The sequence below is a fragment of the Humulus lupulus genome, chromosome 5, assembly GCF_963169125.1.
Source record: "Humulus lupulus chromosome 5, drHumLupu1.1, whole genome shotgun sequence".
In the NCBI taxonomy this organism is placed as follows: domain Eukaryota; kingdom Viridiplantae; phylum Streptophyta; class Magnoliopsida; order Rosales; family Cannabaceae; genus Humulus; species Humulus lupulus.
Window position 1 is genome coordinate 119000802 of NC_084797.1, and position 17654 is coordinate 119018455.

Consider the following 17654-nt stretch of genomic DNA (forward strand, 5'->3'; position numbering starts at 1 on the left):
GGCAGACCCGTTTACGAAGATGCTTCCTGCAAAGCAATTCGAGGGTCATGTACGTAATATGGGATTGAGAGAAATGCCTCACTTGCTTTAAGTACAAGTGGGAGATTGTTAGGAGTATGTCCTAAAAGCATGTAAAAGACATTTGTTATTTCTATGAATAAATAAATACAATGGTTTATTATTGTTATATTTAGATTATTAAATTATTGTTTGAATAATTTTGTAAATATCAGAAAAATTCCATATTCATTATTGAGGATGTGATCTTGTATTAGTACGAGAGAATTAAGATCACATGAATGCATAAAAATAGTCAACAACAACAAATTAAAGTTATGGAATTCTTTAATTAGGGTTGTAAGAACGGTTTGCTGAGTATCATGATGATACAAATAATCTAGATTCGGATTAGTGATGTGGTAAGACATCTCGGTAAAGGTGCTTTATATAATATGATTATATCTGACATGGACCGATATGAATAAAAGTCTTTATCCAAAAACCATTTAATAATAAAGACTTGTAATTCATATCATAACTGATGATCATTTATAGATCAACCTAAATCCTGAGTGTTCATGAACTCCTGTTCATGTTTATTAAATCTTTTGATTCATTCGTTAAGGTCTCTTCATAGAATGAGGCTAATGACTTTTGTTGTGGAGTTTTAATATCATGGATGGCTGGGAACACGTATCAACAATACGGAATCTAATCTTTCCTAACGGATCGTGAATTAGTTCTCTTAAGGGTTAATTCTGGAACTGAATGATTTTGAGCTCAAATCTATAATTAGATTATAGATTAATTATTCACTAGTGAATTAATGGTACTTAAGGAATAAGAAGTAAATTAGAAAAGTAAAATGGTAATTGTTCCATTCTAATTTATGAACTAATTAATTAGAGGGTTGAACTATTGTAAGATGGTTATATCAATGGACGACTTAAGATAAGATTTCTGTAAAAGTATATCTATAACATAAAGAGTGCAATTCTGAATTTATAGTGGAGAAATATCATAATTAATGAATTAACTATTATAATTAATGAGTTTAATTATTTAGTTTCAATTTATTAGAGCTTAATGTTATAGGTCCATGGTCCCCGAAATGGCTCGAACAAACACTGACAAAGGTAAATACAAAAATGGGCAAAATGACTTATTTGATAAGTAAAATATTTTTCTATGCACCAAACATAATTATTGTATAGTTATGTGTAATTAATTAATTATTTGATTTAACAAAAATATAATTAATTTTGAATTAATTTATTTTTGGGAATTTTAGTATTTAAATAATAATAAAAATTGGAAAAAATCACATGCCTTCCCTGGCATGTTGTACACGTGTAGCACAGTGCTCAGTCACTGTGCTACACGCATAAGAAGCTCTTCGTAGTTTCTTGGTTCCACAATTTTAGTTATTTAAATATTAAATAAATAATGAGATATTGTAATATGATTAAAATATTATTATTTAAACATAATCTGATAACTGATTAGTTATTTTCAAATTGTTTAAAATAACTAATATTTTATTTTTAATATATTGGATATATTAAATATAGGATATCAGTTTTTCAGAACGATACTTTCAGGGATAGAAAAGATATCGTGAAATCTCTCTGAGAGAAAGAGAACAGTGATACAAGCATAGGTCACTGTTCTTCACAAACTTAGTTCCAAACTTTATCAAATCTCATGTGTTGAGAACATTTGATAAATAGATTTTGCTTATTTTTTTGTATAGCGAGCCCACACTTGTTCTTTGGGTGCTGAGAACATTTTGGAAGATCTTGGTGTGAGATCTCAAGAATTTGGCCATACAAAAAGATAGCAGCAAGGAAGGACTTGAGGTAATTTTCTATTCATATTTTCGATTCAATATATTTATATGCATGTGAAGAAGTAGATCTAGATATCTTGTGGGATTAAATTAACAATTTTGATTGTTGTTCTGCTGCGTATAATCTCTGATTTGATCTATAATAACCAACACTAATGTTGTGGGTTACGGGCACTGCGCTCGGAACTTGAGGAGTTGCTTGCCACGGAGGCATTCAAGTGGTTGGGGCCTGAGCTGGGCGTGCTCCGCCTCGAGCATACTGATGTAGATGTCCTAGCTTGATTAGATTCTTACTCTCATCCTTGAGTTGTTAGAAATCATTGGTGTGGTGGCCCACATCATTATGGACCCGGCAAAATTTGTTGGGATCTCTCCTCATCCTGTCCCTCCGGATGGGTTGTGGTTTTTGGTAGTGGACGTGTTGTTCCATGGCCAAGAAGATATTCTCCCGAGAGTCCACTACACTACAACAAATAACTCTTTCTACAATACAAGAGTATAACTTTATTGAAAAAGTATTATAATAACTAATAAGTAAAGTAAAAAAACAGTAATGAAAAAGAGGGAAATGAAAAAGAGGGAAATGAAATAAAAAGGCAGCATCTTTTGAGGGAAAGCCCGCTCAAAGTAAAACACACTATTTTTTTATCTAACTTTAGAATAGTTTCAGAGTCACTTTTCTTGTGACCTAGCCTTCCTCTTCTGTTCTAAGGGTTTCCATTTGCTCTAGCCAGCATGGCTTCTCTCTTGGAATTACTCTATTCTTTTTGGTAGATAAATAATATCTCTCATTGTTTTTTTATTTGGGAAATGTATGGGTTTATTTCTTTTCCTAAAACAACATTCCAGGAAGGCCATCTGCATTTCAATGTTAAATATCTACTCTTACAATGTTTCTCCTACTGTCATCTCTACATCTCCAATCATCTTCAGCATCTCCATTCATCTATAACGTCTAATGTCATCTTCAAAGTCACTCTATATGGGGGTAAGGCCTTTTCTCATTGTTTGGCTTGTTGTTTCTATTCATAGTTTTTCTTCTTTGTTTGCTTTTCTTCTAGTGTTTTGTTCTCTGTTCATGTATTGGCCACTTTACTTTGTCTGTATAGTTGTTGATTCTCGTTGGTTTCCTCTGGTTTGAGTAAAATGATGATTGTAAGAGTCAACTAGTGATTAAAAAAAAGGTAAAACTTTATATAATAAATAAAATCTCTAGTGTTTGTTCTGTGATAGCCCACAACAAAGTTGTAATATTGATTTATGTTTTGAAGCTTTTAAGGTGGATATTAGGGACTCTTTTTATTTTCTAAAAAAAATTTAATGTTTCTCAAAACTATAAGTAAACTCAGGTTAAATTTTATTATTTTTTGAAAAAAGGTTGGTTTGCCTTGGAATAGTTGAAATGAGGTTATGTTGATTAATTATACTATTAAGGTTTTCGGATGTCTATCTATTTTTCCTAGTGGATTTTTAAGAACTTGTATTAGTGTTTTCAGATAATCTTGTGAGGCTCTGAGTTTTTGTTAGCAAGCTAGCTACTACTACAATATTATTTATATTCTACTTCTACAGTGATTGCTTAAATTTTTAGGTCTATAACACTATGTCTCTTTGGACTCTTCAATTGTTATAATCATTTTACTATGTAAAATTTTTAAACTGCTATTCACAGAGTCTCTAGTATAAAATAATGGTTGCTTTTTTAAAGACTCGAACCTTATTTTTTAATGCTTATTTTGTTTGTCTCATTATTGGCTTGTATCACTTTTTTTGTGCTATGATACTAGTGGTTCGACCACACCCTTTAATACACTTATATTCATTCGAAGTTATTTTGTTTAAAAAATAATCATGACAGCCGAATGTAAATAATATATGATTATGTCAATGTATATCATCACAGGATATTGTTTTCTATTTAACATGATAAGCTGAATAGATTGATGCAGCATGTTATCTCTTAACAAAAAATCATTTATGATGATTGAAAATGATGTTTCAACTATCCCCACAAGGTGACTAATTTACACTCTCATAATGTTGCAAAATGGTCTCTTATTCATAAGCAGATAGGATCCTTCTCCAGCAATGATTTTAGTCAGTGTTGGGTAATCAAACTCCCTTGCAAGATGGTTAGTCTATTGTTTTATTAATTATTTTTTTGGTGGTGGCTACAGACACGAAGCACACCCTTAGGCTTTGCATGCTATTGGTTTTAGCAGCTGAGTTTGTTCTGGTGTTCTATTTTCGTTTCTCTTTTCTCAGTTTCTTATGGATTTATGGTTAAAATTGAAGCCTTAGAATTACATAATTAATCAAATGGCTCCTTTATTTATTTTCCAAAACAGCTTTGCATCTGTAGCAAATGGCAATCATGGAGCAAAGTTGAATCGTTTTTATGTCCCTTCCAAGAAAAAAAAATTGTCATTTATGTACTATTATATATATGATCCATCTTTTTTGAACGTTTGATCATTTTGTAGATTTCTTATTTTATGTGATTATTATATATGAATTTATGAGCTATTGCTTTACTTCAGTTAATGATTTAATTAATATATATACATTTATATTTATATATAAATTACTTTTTTAGTAAGCTTTCTCATCGTGATCTTTATATGGATAATGTGTGTAGACTTATAGCTAAAGAAAGTAGAAACAAAGAACATTATTATGATCGAAGTTAATCACTTACAAGTTATATATGAGGATTACAAGTCATTAAGGAGGAAATGAGGTACTGACTTGTTATTGTCTTATTTAATAGAAATGAAAGAGAAGTCACTTCTCAAAGTTTGAAAAGTGTGTCTTATGTATCACTAGGCCAATTGGAAGGTTTGAGAATATATACAAATTTATTGAGCTGAACCAAATTTTCCTTTCATTTTTCTGCATATTACAACTACATATCAAGAAACTAGCATGACTTCTACAACTACAACTGATGTATCTCTTATTGTATTATAAATATATTAGTTCAAAGTCCCTACGTTGTAAAACTAGACCACTTTGTGGCCATGTAGAAATTGGTCCATTGTTTAAGCAAACTGGAAAATGCAATTTATTTTTATTAATGGTAATTAATGTACTTAATATGTATTAAGAGCAAATGGAGATATTATTATCAAGCATGCTTCTCTAACTAGGCCTATCACTTGTTTTATTATCTATGGAATTGTTGCAGGAGTTTGGGCCACTGGTTTTGCAAGCATTGATTAAAAAAATATCTTCTGATTGTGTAGTGTATCTATTGCTTACATTTCTCTATTTAGATAATAAAGATATTAGCTTCAAGAGTTGGGAATATGAATAGAGCTAATGTACTTTTTGACGTCCTTTTTTGTCAACTTAATTATGAATAGCACTAAAGAAGAATTCAACAATTTTTGACATGGTTCAGCAGTTAATATCTGCCTAGTCCAAAAGTCATTGTTATTATCACTATTCTCACAAAGCTTTGGATGAAAGAAATTTAGCAGAGTTTTCTCCAGTACAATATGTGTATGTCTGCAAATGAATTACTCCAGGCTATTTATAGACCTGGTGGTAGGAATATCTTCCCCCAATTCAGGGAAGTTATAATCAATGATTCAGATTTGAAATAAATACATTAAATGCAGTAACTACACAATATCCCATTATAATAGGGATTTAATACATGGTAATAATGAATCCCTACAAAATAGGGATTTCCTAACAACCTTTCCGTGTGACAAACGCGTCATTGAGATCGATAGTTTTGCTGATGCAATTTCGAGACTGGCCAAGCTTCAAGCTCATCATCCTAGTTATAACCTCCTTTTCATCCACTAATTCACTCGAATACGTTCCTCGGAGAAGGTTGGTGTCTTCGAGTCTACAACTCAGGCTCGAAGGTTGCGACTCATACTCGAGCGCTAGTGACAGATGTAGAATCGTGTGTTAAACTATACAAGTGTACAACTAACACTTGTTATTTTCGAGCTTACCCTTTTCGAGCCTACATTTCGAGGCTATTTATTTAATCTCAAAATTTTTGTGTAACATTTTGCCCCCTCAAAAGTGTTGGTTTGAATCATCTGAGAACGAAACTTTTTAACTTCACTTTCAAAAAACTTTCCCACCTAAAATACTTGAGTGTGGACACGTGTCTCCAGGGGATTGCTCAGCGACAGTACTCAAGTACCCTTTCACCTGCACACGTCCTTTTCGATTCTCTTTTTTCTGCCAACCTTTTGAAATCAAACGTGATCCCTCAAATCACTTTCTATCCCAGATCAAGGGATCAAATCCATTCACCTCTTGTAATTCCTCTCTCCTATATATATATATATATCCTTTCTTCTCCCTCATTTCAATCACTTTGGCATTTTCACCTTCAGAAAAGGAAACACGAACCAGAGCCTTGTATGCTTTCTAAGAGAAAACTACACATATCAAAAATCCCCCAACTCCCCACCCGATCCCCCTTTGAAGGCAAGTTTCCGAGGATCTCTTTGCATCGCCACTACTAGTCGAATCTCTGGTTTTTTCATCAACTCCCAACGTGTAAGTTTCCAAAATTGTTCTTCGTATTTTGCATGCAGTTCTCACTATTCCTATTGTATTTTTTAAAACTATTTTTGTAAGAAATAGCTTTTTGATTTGTGTAAATTCATAATGATCGGAAACTTGTTTAGGAAAAAGGTTTGGTAAAAACCAATAAAAATGGAACCTTTATTAGGTTATGGGGTATTAGGTTTTAGGTTTCGCGTAGCTTAAGAAAAAGGGTTCTGGATTAGGTTTTTAATGCACGTATCCCGACAATATCTCCTTTTTAGGTAACTGCCCACTTTTTCCTAGAAATTCGGGATACGGCTGCATGTTCGCCCATTTCAGGCGGCGTTGTGGGAAATTCCGATTGTCGAGTGTACGAACTTGACACCACTACTCGAGCCTCACCAAAAGTTATCAGAGGACCTTCTAGTGGGCCACAGCTACAGCGATTGACACATGGCATCTACCCTAGGTCCGAGGACAAGAATCCTAGACCTGACAGATTGGTGAATGAAGAAAGCGAGAGGACCACCTGAACTATCCTCGGGGTGTGGCCATTTTTGGAGACATCTGCATCTTGGAAATGGACCACGGGACGTGGCCTCGCATGGAGACACCAGCGCCTCGAGGAAAGACCTCAGGGTGTGGCCTCACTCGAAGACTTCCGGATTTGGCCAGATCACAGTACTAGGGGAGTTACACTCCGAGGATCTCTATGTGAGTTATACGGAACCTCACTAGCACTCTACAAACTTAATTACTCCTCTAATGACTACCACATGTCCTTTGATGAAAACAAGGACAACAACAAGGTTTCAAGATGCCACATATGGCGACCTATGAACCACTGATCCGTCTAACAACATTGGGACATTCAACACCTTGATGAGGGCCCATAATGTGAGCTTCGACCTACGATGCATCTTGTTCCTTTCCACTTTGACAGGTGTGGCCAAAATGTGGTTTGACATGTTCAAGAGGAATTCCATCACTTCTTGGAATCAATTATCCTCAGATTTCAAGAAACAATTCCAAGATGCCAAGAAGATACGTCTGGACGCTAACTCCTTGGCATACATAAAGCAGCAACCAAGTGAGTCTTTCAAGGCGTACATAAACTGGTTCACCAACATCGCAGCTCAAGCAAACGATGCTTATGATAGCGCCAAACTCATGGCAATGCAAGAGGAGATTTATGGAAAGAACTCCAAAGAAAAAAAGGGTTAAAAACATCGATGAATTCTTGGCTTGATCTCAAGAATGGATTAACCTCGAGGGGCAAAACCAGCAATGGCGTGAACTAGTAGTACTCTTGTTCGGCCTGCTGGAGTGGTGATGGACACTGTGGCACTAGCTTAGCCAGTTACCCATAACAATCAGACAAATAATAATAAGAGAAAGGGGAATAATGAGGGCGACCAGATTGGATCCTATATAAACAAAGTTGGGGATAAATACACCTCAATTTTCAACTTGTATACTGATCTAACGAATACATGAGAAAATATATACCTGGCTAACTCTGCTCGCCTCCCCTGGAAGAAGCCCGAGCCCATGAAGAATCAGCGGGCAAAAAGAGACCCGGGGAAGTTTTTTTTGTTTCCATAACGACATTGGTCATACCACAGATGATTGTCACCAACTAAAAGGTGAGATCGAGACCTTGATCTGAGTCGAGTAGTTCACGCAATATGCTAACAGTCGAGTAGTTCCCAACGAGCAGGTCACACAAAATCAATGGCCCGCTCTAGGTAACCAGCCAAACCCACCTGCGGCTCTTCTAGCTACAAAAAACCCACCCATTCCACCTCATGTGGAAGGGAGGGACATTGCGACAATCTAAGGTGGGCCACATTTAGCAGGAACAAGCAATGGGGCCTAGAAGAGATACATACAAGAGTTGAAGACCCACAATGGGGTGGTGTATAATCTTGAGCAGTGCCTGCAAAAGCAGCAAAGAACGCATAAACATCTGACCATTTTTAGGGAAGAGGACATAGGTCACATCCAAGACCCGCATAATGATCCGCTCGTGATAACCGTTCAACTCGCCAATAGAAGAGTCCGGAGAATTCTGATCGATAATGGGAGCTCATTGAATGTGTTATTCATGTTTATATTAGAAAAGTTGGTACTCTCAGTTATGGACCTAAAAGCCTCCTCAACAACCCTATATGTATATTTAGGAGAATGGATGGCAGCAATAGGGACAATCAAGCTTGTGGTAACAATCGGTGATGAAGCTCGTACCACGACGAATATGCTCGAATTTATTATTATAGATTGTCTGACTGCCTATAATGCCATTCTAGGGCAACCTGCTTTGATCACTTTCGAGGGAATAACTTTTGTTCTCCATCTGGCCATGAAGTTCCCAACACCAACGGAAATATGTACGATCAAAGGAGATCAACTAGCTACCAGAGAATGATATAGAATCTCGATGAAGGGAAGAATGCAACCAGCGCAACAAGCAATGGTGGTCATAGACGAAGCAGAAGAGCCTCAAGTAATGGAGATCGAGGTCGCTGAATTAGAGTAAATTGACCCACGGATAGACGAGGATAAGTCGGAGCTCCAAGCTCTTGAGGAACTGGAAGAACTAATCCTCGATCAAGAAGCCACTTCCAAAGTTGTGAAGATTGGAAGAAATCTCAGCACTAAACAAAAGAAGGATCTTATCAAGTTTCTAAGAAATAACCTCGACGTCTTCACATGGTTGCATGCTGACATGGTTGCTATCAGCCCCAAAGTAATTATGCACACATTGAATCTGGACAGGGACATACCAACCAAGCAACAAAAGAGAATACTGCTTGGAAAGGAAAAAAGGAGAAGCCCTAGAGGAAAAATATCTAATGAGGATAGCTAACTCTGTTTTGGTCCCAAAACCTAATGAAAAATGGAGAACCTGCATCAAATTCTCCGACCTTAACAAAGCCTTCCCAAAGGATTTTTTTTCTTTATCAATAATTGATCAACTCATAGATGCCACAGTCGGTCATGAGCTCATGTCATTTATGGAAGATTGCGATGAACCCTAGTAACCGAGAGCACACAAGCTTCATGATCGAGCATAACGTGTATTCCTACAACATCATGCCCTTCGGGATAAAGATTGTAGGAGCTACATATTAGAAGATAGTGAGAAAAAAATTCGTTAACCAGAACAGCCGAAACATGGAAGTGTACATTGATGGCATGCTTGTAAAGTCAAGGATTTCCAGTAACCATGTGGCTGACCTGGAAGAATGTTTCACTATGCTAAGAAAATAAGACATGAAGTTGAATCCCCTGAAGTGTACATTCTGTGTCTCATCGGGGAAATCCATAGGCTTCATTGTGAACTCAATGGGGATCCAAAAAAATGCTTCAATGATTTGCAACTCATGGTAAACAAAGTATTGGGAGAATACCAAGCTCGCAGAATTAAGATGGATGCATACCTAGCCAGAGTAAAGGGTGAATTGTCAGAGTTTAAGTTTTACTCTATTAAGCAGGTCCCCCGTGAACAACACACCAATGTGGATGCATTAGCTTGGCTTGACACAACCAATGAAGTGGACACATTGAACATACTTCCCGTTGAATTCCTTGGAAAGCCGAGCATAAAAGGAGAATCTGAAAAGATCAAGCTCATCCACACAAGATCGGCCTAGATGACTTCAATCATATATTATCTCACCTATGGAAGACTACTTGAAGATCGCAAGGATGCACAAAGACCGATATACCAGATCCCGTGGTATGTCCTAATCGAAGGAACCCTATACAGGCGAGGTCATTCTATGCCTCTACTTAGATAAATTTCACCAGAGGAATCCCAAGCTATCCTGAAGGAAATCCAAGAGGGGTTTTGTGGAGATCATGTTGGGGGGGAAAATCTAGTCATGAAGATACTCAAGTAGGGTTATTTTAGGCTTGCCATGAATAATGACTCAGCCTCATATGTTCGGACGTGTGATAAATGCCAGTATTTCTCGACAATAGCTCGAGCTACACCTGTAGAGCTAACAATGATCTCATCGCCTTGGCCATTTGCCTCTGGGGAATAGATTTGTTTGAGTCATTTCCAATAGGAAAAAATGGAGTTCGCTATGTTGTGGTCGTGGTGGACTATTTTACAAAGTAGGCCGAAGTCGAACCATTACCAACAATAACCTCGGAGAGAGTACTTGATTTCGTAGTATATAACATAATTCTTAACTACAGACTCTCGAGGAAAATCATGGCAGATAATGAGACTCAGTTTGACAATGACCTATGTACAAACTTCTGCGAAAAGTACAGAGTTATTAAGAGCTTCTCCTCAGTGGCATATCCACAAGCTAATGGGCAGGTGGAAGCAGTAAATAAAATGTTAAAGACGAGGTTGAAAAAGAGGCTGGAGGTTGCTAAATGATTGTGGCCTGAACCTCCTACAAATACTTTTGGGTGTATAGAACCTCTCACCGCACATGCACTGGCCATACCCCGTTCTCATTAACATATGGAAGTGAAGCACTGCTCCCAGTTGAAGCCCTAGTAACTGTAGTGTCCCAGACTTTTACCTAGCTAGATAGTAGTAGTAGTTAGTATTAGTTTGTAGTATGTTAGTTTCCGTGGATTTTGGTTCAAGCCGAGACTTAGTTGGAAACTCATAGCAACAATTATGGATTTTATAAGTTTAACCTATAGTTTAGAAATATTAATTATAACATAAGGTTTGACTAATATTGCTGGTTTTAGAAATATTATTTATTATAACCTAAGGTTTAGATAGAATTTATAAGAGCATGACACTTGTCATAATCATGTTTATTAAGGATTTAAGTATTTTTGATGAATAGTTTAAATAAAAGAAAGATATAGAAGCTCTAGAACCTTCCAGCAGCTGTTAAGATCACGTTTTGACTCAGTCAAAGCTGTTTAATCAATTCAAAATATGCAAATACGTTTTTGATACATCAACGTATGTCGATATATCGTAGCTATAGGGGCCGATATATCACCTACGGAAGATACGAAAAACACGTCGACTTTTCATGAACGAACAAACGGAGTTCGAGAAAATGGTCTAGGCGATATATCGCCTAGGGTAGGCGATATATCGCCCCTGGGAGTGCATTTTGAATCTTGAGAATTTTTAAACATAAAAATAGCCTTAACCACTTGGACCTGCCTTTGAACAATTTTGACCGAGTTCAAGGCGCTTATTGAACGAAAATTCAAAACATTTTGTTATTTTATATTCATTTTTTTATTAAAATTAAAAGGGGTTAGTTTCACTCCTTGAACTCTATAAATAGGACCTTGTACTCAGCCATTTTCTTTATTCTTCAAGCATTCTTCAGAGACTTCAAGTTGCTAAGGTTACTATAGAGAGAAACACTGGGTTTTTGGGTTAAATGTTTTATCAATTTAAGCTTTTCTAAACACTTGGGAAGTGAGATATAGTGAGATTTTGGTATCGAGGTTTAGATCAATTCATAAGATCATTCAAGGTATTCTTATCCTTAAGTTCAGATCTTTATGGTTCTTTAGTTTTCTTTTATTTTCTTTCAGATCCAAACTCTTGTTTATGATTCTTGGTTAGGTGTTTAAGTTTCTTGAAACTTAAGGTTCTTTTTGGTAAGTTTCTACTTGGATGGTTTAGTTTTATTTTCATCTTCATTCTTTAGAAATACTCATGGTTTTGCTGTTGGTTTTTAGGAGTGTTCAGAACCCTGTTCTTGTCTCTATATCCCGATTTTTGGTAAGGAAAATAGGATAGATTATATGTGTTTATATGTTTATGTTATGATATGTTTTATGCTATGATAAGTATATGTATAAATATGTAGTAGTCCTTGGGCATATGACTTGCTTAGATAGCAAGCCCCAAGAATATGTTTTGTAGTCACTTGGGCATATGACTTGCTTAGATAGCAAGCCTCACGAATTTTTATCATTATTCATGGTTTAGAGTTATGATTTACCCTACCTCGATTAGTAGACAGAGGACCTAGATGGTTTTATCACATATCATGATTAATGAGCTAATGGCCATTAATATTGTAGTCCTAATATGATATACGTTTTCATAGTCATATATTTTATAGTATATGTATAGGATATAGGATAAAGTCTTTTGTTTATGATTTATGATATATGTTGTTAGTAGATTTTCCTTGCTAGGCATTAGGCTCATTCCTTTATTTCTAGAATGATGCAGGATAATGAACATGGAAAGCGGGAAAGATTCGTGGCAGCTTGGCATATGTGTTGAGGATGAATGGATTGAATGGACTACATGAAGATCAAGGATGACGTTGTTTAAAGTCTTTTAAATTATGTTTTGATGTATTTTCGCATTTAGTATTTAAACAATTAAAGTTTATGTTTTATGTTTTATAAATAATGGGATCCCATACCATATCACATTTTATATTTTTACCTTATTTTGTATTTGGTACAATATTTTGAGTTTCAAATAAAGTTATGTTATTTCTTATGTATGTATTCAAATTAGTAGCTATTATCATAGTAGTTTTTAATGGTCTGAGGTATTAGAAATAGTTGGGTCATTACAGTGGTATCAGAGAAACAGTTCATATGCATGAAGTTATCCTTGATACACACGCACAAGCTCCGAATCTAACCGCCAATGTAAGTGTTTTTGTTATAGTTATTGTTGACGATGAGAACTCATCAACGATGTTAAGTTAGAAAAATCAAAGTATATAGCTTATAAATGAAGAACTTCAAGAACCTAATAAGAAACTTAGAAAATTGTTGCAGAAGGAAATGGAGAAAAGAACTTGTATTTCTCTTGATACAAAGCTACAAAGTTTTTCCAACCCCCTTCAATGATGAAGTGAGGTTCCCTTTATATTGGGCTCTAATGGCCCCTAATACATTGTGGTCCCAGAGGACCAGATTGTTCAGAAGTACGTTGTCAGTGTGGTGGCACAGGTAGTGGTGGTGTAAAAGGTCATGGTGTCGGCTCTGGTACATGGCAGGGTCCGTGGGAACGCCTCCACTACTTATTTAGTTCGAGTGGCATCAGACGTAGTGGCACAAGTAGTTGTGGTGTTGACTCTGATATATGGTCAGAGACATGCAGGCCATGTCACCACTCCTCGTACTTCCACTACTTACCAGAGATGGATGTCAGGGTTACACCTCTGTGCTCTTCATAGTCGTACAGCCTGTTCCCATATGCGTACCTTGTACCTGAAGGTTGCTCTTGTATATCAAAGATACACCCTTGCTCCAAGCCCCTTTTTATTTTGCTAAATATAAAAGGATATGTAGCCTTGAGTGAGATAAGCATTTGGGAGTCGCACCCAGCTGGTGACACCTTCCTTAGAAAATAGAGAAGCGCCTCATCAGCAAGGCATAGGCTTATATCATAGGGGTGTGGGTGATGAGGCCTTTGCAAGTTGGTCTATAAGGACGAGATGTGAGATATCACAAAGCGAGGCTTGCGAGACGAAGCGAGGCGTGCGGTCTGGGCATGCCTGAGTGGCCTCGCAAGACAAGACGAGGCGCGCAGTCCTGGGCATGCCTGTGTGGCCTCACGAGATTATGGTGCGTGAGGCCTTCCTGCAAAGTGAGGCTCGTAAGACGAAGCGTGGCACGCGGTCCTGGGCATGCCTGTATGGCCTCGCAAGACGATGGTGCGCGGGGCCTTCTTGTGAAGTAAGGCTCGCGAGACAAAGCGAGGCGCGCGGTCCTGTGCACGCCTATGTGGCCTCGCGAGATGATGGTGCGTGAGGCCTTCCTGCAAAGTGAGGCTCATGAGATGAAGTGAGGCACGCGATCCTGGGCATGCCTATGTGGCCTTGTGAGATGATGCGAGGCACGCCTGAGTGGCCTCGCAGGATGAGATGAGGTGCATGTTCTTGGGTGCCTAGGTGCGCCTGTGTGGCCTTGCGAGACGATGGTGTGCGAGGCCTTCCTGTGAAGTGATTCTCACGAGATGAAGCAAGGCGCTTAGTCCTGGGCAAGCCTGGGTGGCCTTGCAAGACAAGGCGAGGCGCGCAGTCCTAGGCACGCCTGAGTGGCCTCGCGAGACGAGATGAGGCACACGGTCTTGGGCGTCTGGGCGCGTCTGTGTGGCCTCATGAGACGAGATGAGGAGTGCGGTCTTTTGTGCCTGGGCGCACCTGTGTGGCCTCGCGAGACGAGATAAGGAGCGCGGTCTTGGGGGCCTGGGCGCTCTTGTGTGGCCTCGAGAGATGATGGTGCGTGAGGCCTTCCTACGAAGTGAGGCCTGCGAGACTAAGCGAAATGCTTGGTCCTGGGCACGCCTAAGTGGCCTCACGAGACGAGATGAGGCACGCGGTCTTGGGCACCTGGGTGTGCCTGTGTGGCCTCGCGAGATGATGGTGTGTGAGGCCTTCCTGCGAAGTGAGGCTCGCAAGACAAAGCGAGGCGCTTGGTCCTGAGCACGCGGTCTTGGGCATGCCTATGTGGCCTCGTGAGACAATGGTGCGCAGCTGGTGGTGCAAGCTGCCTGGGCACGCAGCGCCTAGGCACGGGTCCATAGGACCTTCAGCGAGGTAAGCTGTAACGACCCAAATTCGCTAATAAGGCTTAAGAGCCTTGATTAGTGTCCCAGGAGGGCATTAATGGAATAATTGTGATTTAATGAGTAATTATATGTTTAATAATGTTTATATGATAATTAATTATATTATGTGGTAATATGATATGTGATATATGTGAGAACCACATTATTATGTGGACAGGTTCACTGAGCACGACTGTAACGACCCAAATTCACTAATAAGGCTTAAGGGCCTTGATTAGTGTGCCGGGAGGGCATGATGGGAATTATGTGTGATTATTATGATTAAGATGCATGATTATGATTTTAAGCATGTTATATGACTATGTGAATTATATTATGTGATAATTATGATGTGTGAATTGTACCACGTGGGTGTTGTGATACCAGTGTGATGCACGTGCCGAGACGGTCCTAGAAAACTAGATAATGGTAACTGGTGATTTGGTAACCTGCGTAACTATTAGTAACCATAGAGAGTAACAGGTTTTATGGGGAAAGTGGTAGAATTGCAAAGCTGGTAAAAGGACAAGTATGCCCTTGAGGTTTAGTTAGGAAGGAGTATTAGTGGAAGGGTAGAATAGTCATTTGGTAGGATAAATGACCATTAGCTTAAGGGAAAGGATCATATACGTATAACACTTGGAGAAATGGGTTTATGCTGAAAATTGGAGACCTAGAGGAAGAGCAAAACTAAGAAGAAGAAGGGAGAAGCTGAATTTAGCTTCTGGAAGAAGAATTAAGGGTGATTGAAGTTGTCAAGCAAGCTTAGATTAAGAATACTCAGAGGTAAGATTTTGATTATGATATATCTAAGTTTTAAGTCTGAAATTTTAGATAATGAATGTGAATTGAGGCAAGTTGGTGGCTGGTTTTGTGTGAATTCAGAATTGGGAAATCAAGGGGGAAGGAGGTTTAGAGCTGGAGGTTGGACTCACCACTCAAGGTAAGGTTTCTGTGTGATTATTAGGCTTGTTTCTGTTAAGGTTTAGGGAGTTTGGAGTGTGGTTTGTGTTTGAGTTCAAGTTGTTCTTAATTTTCTGGTTTGAGTTACTAAGTATGAAATTCAAGAGTGAATCTTGGGTATAATTGTGTGAATGGGCTTGGGTATGATGTTTTTAGGTTGCTGTGAGGTTTATTAAGGATCTAGAGTTGGTTTTGGGACTTAGGATGGAGTTTGGGGTGATTTGGAGTGAGTTAGGCTCGGGAAAAATGCGAAGGAAAACCCAGAATTCTGGGCCTGCGAAGGCGTGCCGCGGCACAGTTTTTGCGTGCCGCGGCGCGGAGCCCTTGACTTGCTGGGTGCCGCGGCACAAGGCCAATTTCAAGATGTCATTTTTGGCAATTTTAGGCCTTTGCTTCGGGGGTTCGGGGGATGTCTCCGGGGTGTTGTTTTAAGGTTTTGGGGGTTCCGAGAGTGTGGGTTAGGTTCCGGGAAGGTAGTCTTGGATTGGTTAATGACAAAGAATATTATATTTGTGTTGTGATTAGGACTTTGGAGAGGCTCGGGGTAGAGGACCGTGCTTGCGGCTACGTGGCATCGAAAACCAGTGAATTGAAAGGTAAGAAAGCTGCACCCGAATGTATGATTGTAATGGGACTAAGTGCTCCCGAGAGTTGTATTGTGTCAATGTTGGTATTATGCCAAGGGACACATAAAAGCGGTCTAAGGGTACCGTACATGATTTTAGCGCACGGGGCGCGAATTGGCCACTGGGAGCCAGAAACAATAGGATAACAGAGGGAGCAGCCTGTGAGCGCTAGCCCTGGTTATCGTCTGTGCATTATGTATTATGAGCTGAGGTGCTTAGTATATGAAATACTTGACCGATGATGTACTTGAGTTTATGAGATGCTATATGTGTAATTGACTTGTTTGCTAGTTGTTCATGCTCTGTTGTTGCTGTGTTTTCTTGCTGGGCCTTGGCTCACGGGTGCTCGTGGTGCAGGTAAGGGCAAGAGCAAGCTGGACCAAGCCTGAGGTGGAGAGCTCCGGGTGAAATGTACATAGCCAGCTGTTCGATCACCATGGTCGAGGAGTGTGTCAGGACAGGGATTACCTAACTGCTCGTTTTGCCTTAATATGGCCAGTCAATGTATTTAAACTTTGTAACTTTTGTAAATGGTTTTTAAACTGTCATTTTTGGGATCCCATGTAAATAAACAATGTTTATTAATGAAAACGTAACTTTTGAGACCAAAGCACTTTTAACCCTAGTACCTCTACTGTTTCAGTAACACGATTTCACTTTAATGACTTGATTAGCAAGTCTGGCACTTTATAAACACACAGTGTAACGGTCTTGGCTATCCAGGGCGTTACAACGACTCAAGACGATTCTAAGGTCATATAGTAGGAAAAGTCACAAGGGGCTTAAGATATGACTTTGGATAAGTCGGGGATACTTTTAGATAGCGGGTAGTGATTTGGATTATCGGGTCATGAAAATAAATATATGGAGATATATTTGAGGTTAGGGTGTCTAGGCGGGTATAATGGGGGAATTTACCATTTTGGCCTCGGGGACGGTTCCGGCACCCCGAGCCTCGGGATTAACTTAATATGTGATATAGACCTTAGGAAGTCTTTAGAAAAATACAAACCGACTAAACACTTAGTCTCGGCTCTCTCTCTCACGCTTAAGGGAAAACAAAGGAAAGGAAAAAGAACACAGAAAACAGGGGAAACAAGCTGGAATTCTGAGATTTGTGGTGTGGATTTGGGGGTCTAGCTCAGGGATTTATCAAGCACTA

The 17654-nt window shown here is 38.6% G+C and overlaps 1 long non-coding RNA gene across 2 annotated transcripts; it reads left to right on the forward strand.

The window, feature by feature from the left end:
- The first annotated feature begins 2519 nt into the window (after nucleotides 1–2519).
- On the forward strand, nucleotides 2520–12843 carry LOC133780575 (uncharacterized). Of its 2 annotated transcripts, none has more exons than XR_009869419.1 (3): nucleotides 2520–2837; nucleotides 3919–3981; nucleotides 12551–12843. It is a non-coding gene; the product is annotated as an uncharacterized LOC133780575 (long non-coding RNA). The 2 variants fall into 2 exon arrangements; XR_009869418.1 differs by having other exon boundaries at nucleotides 12561–12843.
- The last annotated feature ends 4811 nt before the right edge of the window (nucleotides 12844–17654 follow it).